This window comes from Rhea pennata, chromosome 2 (assembly GCF_028389875.1).
Source record: "Rhea pennata isolate bPtePen1 chromosome 2, bPtePen1.pri, whole genome shotgun sequence".
Lineage (NCBI taxonomy): Eukaryota > Metazoa > Chordata > Aves > Rheiformes > Rheidae > Rhea > Rhea pennata.
The window spans coordinates 137,963,513-137,978,081 of NC_084664.1; positions in this window are offsets into that span (position 1 = coordinate 137,963,513).

Genomic DNA, 14,569 nt, shown 5'->3' on the forward strand with positions numbered 1-14,569 from the left:
TCCCTGCTCAGCAGGGTCACCTACAGCATAGTAGACAGGGTTGCATCCAGGTGGGCCTTGAAGATCTCCAGAGAAGGAGACTCCACAGCCTCTCTGGGCAACCTGCTCCAGTGCTCCGTCAGTCTCACAGGGAAGAAATTCCCCCTCACGGTCAGGCGGAACTTCCTGTGCTTCAATTTCTGCCCATTGCCTCTTGTCCTGTCACACGGGACGACTGAAAAGAGTTTGTCCCCGGCCCCCTTGACACCCTCCCTTCAGGTACTTGTACACATTGATCAGATCCCCCCTCAGTCTTCTCTTCCCCAGGCTGAACAGGCCCAGCTCTCGCAGCCGTTCCTCACAGGGCAGGTGCTGCAGCCCTCTGATCATCCTCGTAGCCCTATGCTGGACTCTCTCCAGTAGCTCCATGTCTCTCTTGGACTGGGAGCCCAGAACTGGACACAGTACTGGAGATGAGGCCTCACCAGGGCTGAGTAGAGGGGCAGGATCACCTCCTTTGACCTGCTGCCAACACTCTTCCTAATGCACCCCAGGAGACCATTGGCCTTCTTTGCTGCAGAGGCACGTTGCTGGCTTATGGTTAACTTGTCGTCTACCAGCACTCCCAGGTCCTTCTCTGCAGAGCTGCTCTCCAGCAGGTCAGCCCCCAGCTTGTGCTGGTGCCTAGGGTTATTTTTCCCTAGGTGCAGGACCCTGCACTTGCCCTTGTTGAACCTCAGGAGGTTCCTCTCCACCCAGCTCTCCAGCCTGTCCAGGTCTCTCTGAATGGCAGCACAGCCCTCAGGTGTGTCAGCCCCTCCTCCCAGCTTGGTATCATCAGCAAACTTGCTGAGGAGGCACTCTGTCCCCTCTGCCCCCTAGGCAGAGCTCTATTCCAGTTGCTCTCTCACATAAAGAGCAACTCCACCACCTCCCCTCCCTGGCCTGTCTCTCCTAAAAAGCACATAGCCATCCATGACTGCATTCCAGTCATGGGAGCTATCCCACCATGTCCCCGTGACTGCAATGAGATCATGGCCCTGCGATCGCACACAGATCTCCAGCTCCTCCTGTTTGTTCCCCATGCTGCGTGCATGGGTGTACAGGCATTTCAAAGAGGCGGTCATGCCTGCAGGTTTTCCCGGAAGGGTGTACTGGGGTCCCTCATAGCCATGTCCCAAACGCACATCCCCAGCTGCATGCACCCGTTGGAGGCCCCCTAACCCAACTTGTGTTTTGTTCTCTACCCTGTCTGTATGACACCCCTCCTCCCCTCTCCTACCTTGTTTAAAGCCTTAACAGAATAGCTTAAAGAGGAAAAGGTTAACCTGTTCATTGCCTAACTGTACTAGTTTATATGGAGAAATATCCTGTCCCTTTATATGATGATGGCAATGTGTACATATCAATGATATTTTGCTGCATTCACATCTTCGTGTTCAGAGTAGGATAAAATAATCCATTTTTATTTACATTAATATTTTCCTATTTTGTTTCATCTGGATTGTATTTGTTTCCTCTTGTATTTCTCTGATTTTGGTTTAATGAATTCTACATTGTTCTTGAAAAAGAAGAAAAATCAGTGCAAAAAATGTTTCCCCAAATGGTGACATTACGTGAAGTAAAAAATGCATGACAACAGTGTAGGGTGCAACAGGGCTAATCATTGGAGAAAACAAGATCTGGGGTGATAGGAGGCAAAATTTGCATGACTCAAGAAGGAATAGAAATTTCTACAGGGCATAGATTCATGAGTCAGAACCATATATAGAAAATAAGCAATAGACAAATTTTGATTTATAGAGATATAGTTCTATTGAGAGTTTCTGTTAACTGGACCATAAAGTATCTGAACTTCACTCCTGTGGTTTATAACATCGCTGAAATCTCTTGTTATATTTCATTATGCATCTTTATTTTTCTTCACATTCTTACAAAAAGTTAGCTGTATCTCTGAAAATCCCTAGAAATCTCTTTAGGGATCATACTGAATACTAAGTACTGAAAGGAGATAATTTATCAGATTTATGATCATGTGCTATTTAGCTTCAAAACAATATATGAAGGAAAAAGCATGGGAAAAAACAATGATAAAGTAGTCCACCAGGCAACACAATAGTTCTACCATTTTCTGTGTAAATGAAATTTGATAATAGCTGAGAATAGGATTTTGAAAATTCTCTAAGCACAAGATAAGAATAAATAGAGAGGCTAAATTAACCTACCTTCTGTACTACAATATTAATAGTACAATATACTAATACTAAAGTATGAATTGCCAGAATCATGCTGAGTGTATACACACACACCTGACACACACACAGACTCATCAGAGGCAAACATACATTTCTGCATTTCTGAAACTAGTACCTTGCTGTGTTAGAGTTGCTTAGGAGACTCTGATCCAGGAGTTATGTCAGCAGGATGATGGAAGGCTGGGTACATCAAAAATAGAGGCCAGACAGGAATGAATCTCTCAATTCTCCAAGAGTGGGAGCAGGATGCAAGGCTGACCGCCCCTCTCTCTCTAGAAACATTGCTAGCAATGTCTTCACTTGGTCTCCATGACAATTTCCCTCTCAGCTCTGGGGATTAGTGGCTAGTCCCAAATGCATTTGTATGACAAGCATCGGTCCAGTCCTGCCTCCGCAAGAAGCTGGTGTCTTGAAGTAGCTGCTGCTCCAGAGTCCCTCTATGCTATGTATAAGCTCCTGGCATGTACAATGCTTCCAGCTGGAAAAATCAGCTCAAGTTATAAGGGAGATGGAAAATTACAGTATTGATATACTCAGTGTGAGTGAGTACAGATGGTCAGGAACAGATTGTATCAAATTGAAGAACAATAATAAAATCATGAACTACTCAGGTTCCCCAGCTGGAAGAGAAGAGAGCTGCACTGATCATGAGTGATGCTGTGTAGAGAGTCGTACTAGACAGACCGGGAACCAACAAGTAGCAAAGGAGCACGTACACAGTTCAAGGTAGTATGCGAGGATGAAAACCCTTCAAGTGGTACTGCCTTACAAATGCAGCTTCTAAAACCTCCTGCAGAAGCTCCCTAACAGCAGCATACCCACATTGTCATGGGTGGATATGGATGGGAGAGTAGGGACAGATAAATATGGCCCAGGCAACACAACTCAGCGCCTGGAATTGGTTCACATGGCAGCACTGATGAAGAGCTCGTGCAGCTTTGAATTCTAAATCATCTGTTCGTGGCAAGAACATTTACCCCCACCCACGAAATTACATGAAGCAAGTTGGGAATGGTCAGAATGGTTGTAATGAAAAACAGGTGTACCAGTTATTAATTTGCAGACTCTTGTTCCCACTTCTGGATGTTTGGGCATAGAAGTCACGTGCACAGACAGTGAGTACCACATATGAGTTACCATCATGAAAATTAATTAAGGCAAATGTTTGAAGAAGCAGGTAAGAAAAACAAATTTATGGATTTTCAATGTCAGCTTTTAAAAGATTTTCCACAATGACAGGCATATTTTCCAGCTTTGACATAAACAAATTTTGAAGATCTTCAGTAAAACATATGTTAATAGAACTAAGAATTTACTGAAAGTTTTTGATGGCTAGAGGAAGAAAGGATGAGTCACTGCAATACTAATGACAGTGTCATCATCAGAGGGACAGGCCAAATGCTCGTGGTAAAATGGGATTAACAAATGGAAAAAAAGGGAATACATAGAAAAAAGGAATACATGACTATCAAAAAAAGACAATCACGCTGAAAGGCAGCAAAAATAGGGTTTGTGATGTGTGTATTCCAACTACAAAAAGTTTACCGGTGATTTTAATTATAGCTAGAAAAAATAATAAAAAAAACATTAAAAATACTCTTACCATTCAAAAACAAATTAAAGATGAACAGAAGACTTCATTGCATGCCAAATTTGTCCTATCACATGAAAAAATCATTTTGCACAATTTGAACAAGACATTAATTGTGAGAAAAATCCTCTTCCATTAAGCAGAAAGTAGGTGTGAAAAAACTGAGGAACTATAAGACACAATGCAGGGTAAAATAGGTCTTATCTGCTCAAAGCAGGCAGCAAAAAGGAATAGAAAGTGATGCTCTAAATCTTAAACTGAGTCCAAGAGAATGAGTCCACTGTGGAAGAATGAAGAACAACAACCTTCAAAAAATTATCTAAAAGATAGTTTTAGTGACTATAAAACTGACATAGCATCAAAGTCTTCTAAAGAAAATTCTTCTACATGCTTATACTGAATTGGATTTCCAGCACTGCTACATCTTCAGCTACTTTTAAGAACAATAGGTTATTTTTGTTGTGCCTGACCTTATACTGATTATATTTTCAAACTATGCAATATCATAGAACAACAAATGCACAAAAGCGACAAATGGCATATACCAAACACCCTAAATTTGGCTGTCTTTCAGAAAACTTTGAGAGTCTCCTTGAAATTTCTCAGTGATACCCAATACAATAATCAGAAAATGTTGCAGTTTCATTAATACATCAAATAGGCCAAGATCTCTAACCAGATAATTTGAAGCTAACACCGAATTTACCGTATTGTTTTGTTACCTTTAGTTTCTGAAGATAACAGATCTTCAAGGCAGTCAGTGCAATTCTATGGTGAGGTCATGCACTTGGAGATCTGGACTTTGCTAATGATACCTGCTTCCGAAGACATCAATAAAAACCATGCAGCTAAAGAACTGTGCCCTGTCAGAACTGAATAAAACATCCTGAAGTCACAAAGTCAGAGGAGAAGGTTGTGAAATCAACGTGATCTCAGATGATTCTGTTGCTCTGTAAGAGGGAAGCCTTGAGAACTGTTATTATGTCGCTTACCAAAACAGCAACTTTTGCATGATTATCTCTGAGAGAAAATGACTCGAGTGGAAAGCATTGCTTTTCAGTGGCTAGCCTCCAAAGGGAAATCTAGCACCTCTTGCAGTAAGCTAGAAGTCTTTGATAGCTATGCATTAAACTTAAAACTGTGGGTCAACAGTCTGGATGGAAACAAACAACAACAGGATGGAAAATTGCTTTCAGCGTTGGTATTTTCTGTGGTTAATCAAAGAAAAGTAGTTGCACAGAATAAAGCATGCTGAGTTCTTGGCTCAAGACACATGAACCTGGGCTGCACCTAGAGAGTGTTGGGTTTTCAGTAATGCTGTGACTAAGTCCTGGAGTGAGAAAGTGAGAGAAAGCCAAGCAAGACAGAAACATTCTCAGCAGTGTTAGCAGAAGCAATAGTTTTGTAAAGATTTGGAAAAACGTGAAGGCTTTGGCTTGTGATAGTACAACTTAAAGACAGCTGGTCTCTACATTACACTTCCGATGATATGAAAAGTGGGCTGGATTAAGACAGACCGATAAAATGAGAATCTGACTTATTTGCAATTTCTACTTTCAAATCTCTTTCTATGGAAGATTTAATTGATTAGTTTAGCGTCCCCCTGTACAGTATTTCAGCTCTTCCCATCTTGTTGATTAAGTTCTTAACTATAAAACACTTCTACCAAAACTTTCTTTTAATAGATTTTTTTTGAGCATTTAGTCCTAATTCTTTCTGTCTCGGTTTTTCATCTCTATCACCATAAATGCATCCCTTAGCATGACTACCCAGCTGAATCTGACTCAGTCCAAAATTCACTATGACATTTCTACAATGTACAGAGCTCAGTAAAAATCTATGTCTAGGGCAGCTCGCATAAAAGAGTCTCTACAGAATAAGGCACAAAAGCCACAAAGGTTTTTGTCTTTTGAAGCAAATTACCACACACAGTCCACAATTTCAAGATTTGTCACTGAGCTAGATTCCTACTTTTATTCTTTTTATTCCTGAGGGAAAAAAACCCTTTTGATTAAACGTTACTTTTAAATCACATTTAGGCACTCAATGACTGTATTAAGTTTATTCCACAGTTTGACATCAATATCATAATCCATTTAACTACTCCATGCTGCTTTAACTTTTGATAGTGAACATTTTCTGTTCAATATATTGTATCAAAGCAACTGGACAGCCTAACTGACAGGATTATGTAAAAACAGTGGCTTACCATGAATGTCCTAACATTTTCTGATTTTAAATACTCACTTGAGAATGACGCAACTACAAATATTGCCAGTGGTTTTGTTTGCCAAGGTTATATTTTGCCTTAAGTGATGCAAAAGAACACAGTCTCCATTCCTGAAATAGCTGGTCTATAAATATGATACCTTTAGATATCCAGCTGAGCCAATGAATCTTTTAGCCTTCAGACTTAAATGCTGGATTATCCCGTTTGTGAAAAGAATAAATGTAGGTATTTTAGATATTTTGCCTTACATACTTATGGCATAAGAGAGTGATTTTCTCTATCGTCTTTACTCAAAACTGAACAAGAAAACTGCTGACATGTTCCTTCCATCTGTGACTTGAACCTTCCCCAACTCCTACCGAGCCAAACCCCACCCCCTTTGGCCTGTCTGCAAAACCTTGTTTTAGTCTGGTAATCCAGACTTCCACTTCTTAGGCTCTCCTTTCTTCTGATCCTCCAAGTATTTTGTTACCAGGTTTCCTCTTGCTTAATGCTTCCCAAGGACTATACACACCAGAAGCCCCATAGGCTTCATTGTAGGCATTTGAAAGTGATTAAAACAACCAGATGCCTTTCAGTGCTTAATAGTCATAATTTTGAAGGGGTTTGGTGTAATGTTTCACCATATAATATTATATGGTAGAAGCATCCATAAGAAAGAAGTATTTCTGTTTTCTATTCAGTTTAAGCTAAATGATACAGCAAAATCTGATGACCGTACAGAAAGGAAGAACTTCTGAGATGCTATTTAAGGAAGCAGGAATGTGGAGAGAACAAGACAAGAAAAAGGAGGAAAAGAAAACCCTTCTGGTGGAGAATCTATAATCTTCTTATAAAGCTAATTTTACAACACAGAGAAGTGATTTCATCCTCCAATACCATTCAGTCTCCACCCTAGATCCAAAAGTGCAGGAAAACAGCAGACAATTATTCTTTCAGGACAACCTGGAAGAAAAGAGAAATGAATAATGACAAAACTGTTGTCTTCTAGCTACCAGGAATATTTGCTCAATACTGTAAAAGAAGGAGTACTCAGACTGAGACAGTGCAGCTTTCTAATGGTGAAATTGGATTGCAAGATACTGTGAAACATAGTTCAAGGAATACCGGATCACGCTCACCTTTTGGTAACACCCCCCTGAATCCCCAGAGTTATTGCTGAGACCAAAACAAAGCCATTCTGCTTGGTCTAGAAGAACTGTGAAGGTGCTGTCTGATTTTTACATACAATCTACCTACTTGCGTAGCAACAGTGACGCTACCTTCTTTTCTTAGCTGGCTTATGCTTCAGTCTCCTGTCCATTGAATAGGAAAGTGCTTAGTTCTGGTATTTTAAAATTGCAATTACTTATTTCTTTTTAAACCAGGACCACTAAAGACAAAGGTTCACTTGAAGGCGGTAAGGTTTGGCTCCGACAACACATGAACTAGTGTGCTTGTTTCATACAAGTATTTGATGTAAGGGCCTTTCTTAGCAGAGGAAACAGATCCCCTTTTCCCTTGCTACATTTTCCTTCCTGCATTCACTTTTACTTTGGGCCATGACATAATCAAGCATTTATGTGCTGTTTCATAAATTCAGGGCTTTTTTTCATGTCATTAAACAGAAATTGGTTTCTACAATAAAGTTATGAGAAAAAAAAACAGATCTTTAAAGAATCAGCTTTGAAGAATTTTATTCTGCTCATACACAAGTCAAAGACTTGGATGCGAGTCTTGTGATAAATACATGAGCACTGCATGTCTTGGAAATCTATATTAAATCTGTGGTTTTCTATCATATTGAATTTCTTAATCACATTTTTACGATCATGGTCAAAATACTATCTCCATACATTTATCTTAAATTTCTTAATAATCAGCAATAATAGCCCTTTGTCTACAGCCCTTTGTCTGTCTGCCCTAGAAGTAGAAAATGTGGTGCAACATGCTATAAACTCCCAATCATATTCATCAGCCTACCAAGAGCACAGCATTTGCATGTGCTGAAACAGCTCCAGACTTGGAAAAAATGAAAACACTGAATATGCTAACATCTATTTATATTTAAAAAGCTGTAAAAAATCAAGATCTTCCACTTTAAAGTCCAAGATCCCAGACATCCCAGATCAAACTTTCAAGGCACTGAAAAAATGCAGATCTGCTTAAAGTTAGGGAGAACAGTAATTACTCATCAGCCCTGAAATAAATCCCTAAGTTTTTTTCAGACTGCTTATAAAGAACATGATCTCCAACTTAGAGGAAATATTTTTTTTAAATTAATATAGTACGGAATGACAGCTTCAGCAGATTTTATTTGGTGGCCTTTGAACTATGATCTTTGATTCTATCCTAGATTTCTTCACATATCTTCTTAATCATAGAATCATAGAATCAGTAAGGTTGGAAGGGACCTCTGGAGATCATCTAGTCCAACCTCCCTGCTCAGCAGGGTCACCTAGAGCACATTAAACAGGGTTGCATCCAGGCGGGCCTTGAAGATCTCCAGAGAAGGAGACTCCACAACCTCTCTGGGCAACCTGCTCCAATGCTCCGTCACTCTCACAGTGAAAAAATCCCCCCTCACAGTCAGGCGGAACTTCTGTGGTTCAATTTCTGCCCATTGCCTCTTATCCTGTCCCATGGGACAAAGTCCCAGAAACCCTATTTGAGTACAATATAGTCTTTTCTTTCTAATTAAAGTCTATCTTCTTCAAATGCCTTTCCATCTTCCTCTAGTTTGACACTGAGTTCTTAAGTTTCCCACAAACTATTATCCACAGTTTGCCTTCAGTTACAGAATCTCGTTCATTCATCTTTTCTTCAAAGGTTCAAAACTTTTGCGATGCTGCAGAGCAGACAATAACAACTTCTAGAAGGTGTTGCAGAGATTACTGTTTTTTCAGTATGTGTGGAAGGAAAAAGCTTGCCAGATTGCACTATGCTTAGGAGATCCCATATGATTTCAGTTTTAAAATGACAATGGCACAGCTTTAAAGGATTAATTTCTCTCCTACATGCAGGTTTGCACAATAATTTGCAGCCTTTGGATACAGAACATTTACTTCACCAGCTGCTGAATGGGGCGGGGGCCCTGGTGACAAGGGATGCAGAGAAGGCAGAATTACTGAATGCCTTCTTTGCGTCAGTCTTCACTGCTAAGGGCAGCCCCCAGGAAGTCCAGACCCTATAGACAAGGGAGCAAGTCTGGAGAAAGGAAGACTTCTCCTTGGTTGAGGACGATCGGGTTAGAGATCTGGGCAAACTTGACATCCACAAATTCATGAGCCCTGACGGGATGCACCCACGAGTGCTGAAGGAGCAGGTGGATGTTGTTACCAGGCTGCTCTCCATCATCTTTGAAAGGTCCTGGAGATCTGGAGAGGTGCCTGAGGACTGGAAGAAAGCCAGTGTCACTCCAGTCTTCAAGAAGGGCAAGAAGGAGGACCCAGGAAACTGCAGGCTGGTCAGCCTCACCTCCATCCCTTCAAAGGTGATGGAACAGCTCATTCTAGAAGTTATCTCCAGGCATGTGGAGGAAAAGAAGGTGATCAGGAGTACCCAGCATGGATTCACCAAAGGGAAATCCTGCCTAACCAATTCGATAGCCTTCTATGATGGAATGACTGGCTGGGTAGATGAGGGGAGAGCGGTGGACATTGTGTCCCTTGACTTCAGCAAGGCCTTTGACACTGTCTCCCATAACATCCTCCTAGGTAAGCTCAGGAAGTGTGGCTTAGATGAGTGGACAGTGAGGTGGATTGAGAAGTGGCTGAAAGGCAGAGCTCAGAGGGTCGTCACCAGTGGCGTAGAATCTAGCTGGAGGCCTGTGGCTAGTGGTGTCCCCCAGGGCTCAGTACAGGGTCCCATCCTGTTCAGCTTCTTCATCAGTGACCTGGATGAGGGGACAGAGTGCCTCCTCAGCAAGTTTGCTGATGATACCAAGCTGGGAGGAGTGGCTGACACACCTGAGGGCTGTGCTGCCATTCAGAGAGACCTGGACAGGCTGGAGAGCTGGGCAGAGAGGAACCTCCTGAGGTTCAACAAGGGCAAGTGCAGGGTCCTGCACCTAGGGAAAAATAACCCTAGGCACCAGTACGAGCTGGGGGCTGACCTGCTGGAGAGCAGCTCTGCAGAGAAGGACCTGGGAGTGCTGGTGGATGACAAGTTGACCATGAGCCAGCAATGTGCCCTTGTGGCCAAGAAGGCCAATGGTCTCCTGGGGTGCACTAGGAAGAGTGTTGGCAGCAGGTGGAGGGAGGTGATCCTGCCCCTCTACTCAGCCCTGGTGAGGCCTCACCTCGAGTACTGTGTCCAGTTCTGGGTTCCCCAGTACAAGAGAGACATGGAGCTACTGGATGGAGTCCAGTGTAGGGCTACAAAGATGATTAAAGGACTGGAGCACCTGTCATATGAAGAAAAGCTGCGAGAGCTGGAATAGTTTAGCCTGAAGAAGGGAAGACTTAAGGGGGATCTTACCAATATGTATAAATATCCAATGGGAGGCTGTAAGGAAGATGGAGCTGGACTGTTTTAAGTGGTGCCCCGTGACAGGATGAGAGGCAACAGGCATAACCTGAAATGCAGGAAGTTCTGCCTGAATATGAGGAGGAATTTCTTCACTGTGAGTGACAGAGCACTGGCACAGGTTGCCCAGAGAGGTTGTGTAATCTCCTTCTCTGGAGACGTTTAAAACTCACCTGGACACAATCTTGTGCAACATGCTCTAGGTCACCATACTTGACCATGCTTGAGCAGGGGGGGTTGGACTAGATGATCTCCAGAGGTCGCTTCCAACCTCAACCATTCTGTGATTCTGGGTTTTATGTTGCTATTACCAGACAAAGAACATGTGCGCTCGCTTTTGCCACAGGCTGTAAATTGACTACACTCACCTATATCTACACTGACATGCCATTCGGCCCAGGTTGCTCTCCTCCTTTTCAGCATGCTTCTCATCTCCATTTGCAGTACACACTACTCTGCCTCACTGGCATCTTTCTCACATGCCCCACTGCTTAATTCTAGAAATTCCTTGGAAGACAGAAGGTCTGGTGGAAGACTTCCAAATCTTAAAAGTTATTTTACACTACAATCATCCTTTAAAATGAATAAATCTTCAGGTATTCAGGCAATTAATCTTACTTATTTTGAGATAGTAAAATGCCAAAAAAAAAAAACTTTCTTTATTGCCCTGAGACTCTATATCTAAATAGTAGTACTCTATGTATGCAAAGCATCTTTACAGTTTTTCCTATTTATTCTCTCCGTATTATTTTAAGAAACCATTGACTGTATCAAACAAAATAATACAAATTAAAAAAATCCCTTTCAGCACCATCTTAAATATAAAAAATGTTTTGAGAAACGAAATGCAGCTACATCTATAGAAAAGTCATCTTTAAAAATGTTATTCCGAAGTCTTTATTCACACACACACACAAAACAAATGAAATATATATTTAAAAATCAACCTGTAAGTTTACTCCTCCATATTAAAAGTTATTGCTGCCACTTGATTTAGCCTGTATTGGATTGTATCAAGTTAATCAATACTTTTATGTTATTACATGCCCATATAGCCTAAATAGGATGCAGTCATATGGGAAGAACAAGCTCAGTCCTTTAGCAGATGGGTTTTTAAATTAAAAATGAAACAGGTTCATTAATTTTGAATTGTGCCATTATATATTAATAAAAGTAAATTCATTAGTAAGTGAAACAACAAAGTAATGAGACTGGTAAAGAGGTTATATGGTCCCAGAATGGGTATTTGCTGAAGAATAATTATTCCACGTGGAAACCATTTCATTTGACTACTCCTTTCCTTCATTTCTCTTTTTATTAGATGTGTCATATTTTAGAAATATGATATACATTATCATATACAATATATTCCATTTTAAGAGCATGACCTCTCTATGATGTCAGTTCATTCAATAAAGTTGTAATTTCTTCAAATCGACAGAAGTACCTCTAGCCAAGAGCCAGGTGACTGCTACAGAAACATCCTTTTCAAAACATAACCCCTTTTAAAGCAGCACTGCTGTTGCTTATTACTTAGTTAAATCAAAACGTCTATCACAAACCAATTCCATGTACCAACCTTCACTGTCTTAAACAGTAGTGTCATTAAGATAAAATTCTAAATTTGCTATATTCTTCTCCAAGCTCTGCACTTGCCTCCCTGATTTAACACTTTTTGGGGGGTTTGCTCATCTTCAACCTAATCAACTCTGTGTGGGATTCTGAACAGATCTAGATAATCACAAGTGAAGTAGCTGTCTTTGGTGTCCTGATGTTAACTGTAGAAGAACAGGAAGTTTTGAAAATCATAATACAGATATCTAAAATATGGGAGAAATAAACCCTGAAAGCAACTATTTCGCTCAAACAAGTACAAAGAGAAGTCAGATATACCCAAGTTGTTTACCATGTCTGCACTGTAGACATTTACAGCAAGATGGATTCTACTCCAAGTGTCACTATGTTGGTCTCAAAAATAGGATCAGAAGGCACTACAAAGAAAGATATTTTCATGAAATAAAATGTGTTAGATTATCTGACTAAAGGTAAAGCAAATTAAACATAAAGACGTAGCAAGGATCAGAAAAACAATTAGTGAAAATGGAGCACATTGAATTGCTTCTCCTAAAACTCAGAGGAGAATGATCAGACCATTGTCCCTGGTATGAAAACCACTGTAAAATGACTAAAGGAAACTCTCTGGACTGCCAGGCAAATGAGGGGGAGAGGGAATACTGCCTGAGCGACATAGGACTGGACCTGCTCAGTCTGGAGAAGAACTGGGGGAAGGGGGCGTAGAATCTTAACATGTGTTAAGTACCTGAAGGAAAGGTGTAAAGAAGATGGGTCCAGACTCCTTTTGGTGGTGCCCACCAACAGGATGAGAGGCTGCAGGCACAAACTGAAATACAGGAAGTTCTGCCTGAACATAAGGAAAACTTCTTTACTGTGAGGATGATCATAGAATCATAGAATCACAGAATCAGTAAGGTTGGATGGGACCTCTGGAGATCACCTAGTCCAACCTCCCTGCTCAGCAGGGTCACCTACAGCATGGTAGACAGGGTTGCATCCAGGTGGGCCTTGAAGATCTCCAGAGAAGGAGACTCCACAGCCTCTCTGGGCAACCTGGTCCAGTGCTCCGTCACTCTCACAGGGAAGAAATCCCCCCTCACGGTCAGGCGGAACTTCTGTGGTTCAATTTCTGCCCATTGCCTCTTGTCCTGTCACACGGGACAACTGAAAAGAGTTTGTCCCCCTCCCCTTGACATCCTCCCTTCCAGTACCTGTACACATTGATCAGATCCCCCCTGAGTCTTCTCTTCCCCAGGCTGAAGAGGCCCAGCTCTCGCAGCCGTTCCTCATAGGGTGGGTGCTCCAGCCCTCTGATCATCTTCATAGCCTTGCATTGGACCCTCTCCAGTAGCTCCATGTCTCTCTTGATAGAACATTGGAACAGGTTTCCCAGATAGGTTGTGAGTCTCCATCCTTGGAGATGCTCAAAAGTCATCTGGACACGACCCTGGGAAACGTGCTCTAGTGATGGTGCTTGAGCAGGGGGGTTGGACTAGATGCTTTCCAGAGGTCCCTTCCAACCTCAACCATTCTGTTATTCTGTGACATACAGGATACAGAAGAAAATTTAGGGATAGAAGAAAAAATGAGGGTGTGTAAAATTTATTAAAGGGTCATTTAAGGAGATGGCAAGGATGTGCAAAAATTATTATGGGAACTTTAAGGGAAGCACCAAAGGTGGGTGAAGGTTACTTGGTTACTTGCTGGTTACTGTGCTTCTAAGCCTGAGCCTTGCATTCATCACTGCAGTCCAACCTGTATTCTTAATAAACCCTGTTTCTAACTGTCCTGTGTGTTTATAGATGAGTCAAGGCTAGCAAATTTCAAGCTGGACTAGCCAATGAGTGGCACAAGAGGAATAAATACTAGCCACTGAAGTAGGATTGCAAGGCTGAAGGACGTTAGGGTCCAACAGCCAGCAACTGGGGAATACTAGGGGCTGGATGCCAGTTACTGCATGGACTAATGGTCTATCTAATACCAGCTACTAAGAAACCCATATTGTGCACCTGTATATTCCACTGGTGAACTACAGTCATGACCAGCTGGAAAGGAGGACGACGACTGAACGGTATGAAGCAAGCATGATTTGTGTTTATGCAGGTGCCAGGAAAAGCCGTTCTCTCTGTGTGAATCCGTGTGGCCAGCCGGGTGTACCACATTGTCCGTACTGCGTGTACCTGCACAGCGTGTGCGCCCATGGCTACGTGGGTATTGGGAACACGTGTTCAGGCTTGCTACTGGCTGCACCTGCGGACATGGAAGCCCAGCAGCCTGGCATCCTGTGGGCTGGGCTAGGAGAAATCCCTGGGCCCCGAGGCCCTGAACAATGTGTGGAGCACCCACACAGACACTGGCAAAAAGCATAAGCACAACCTATTTACTTGGTCTTATCTATTTCCCTATAATCCTCAGAAAAAAAGATGCTAAAAA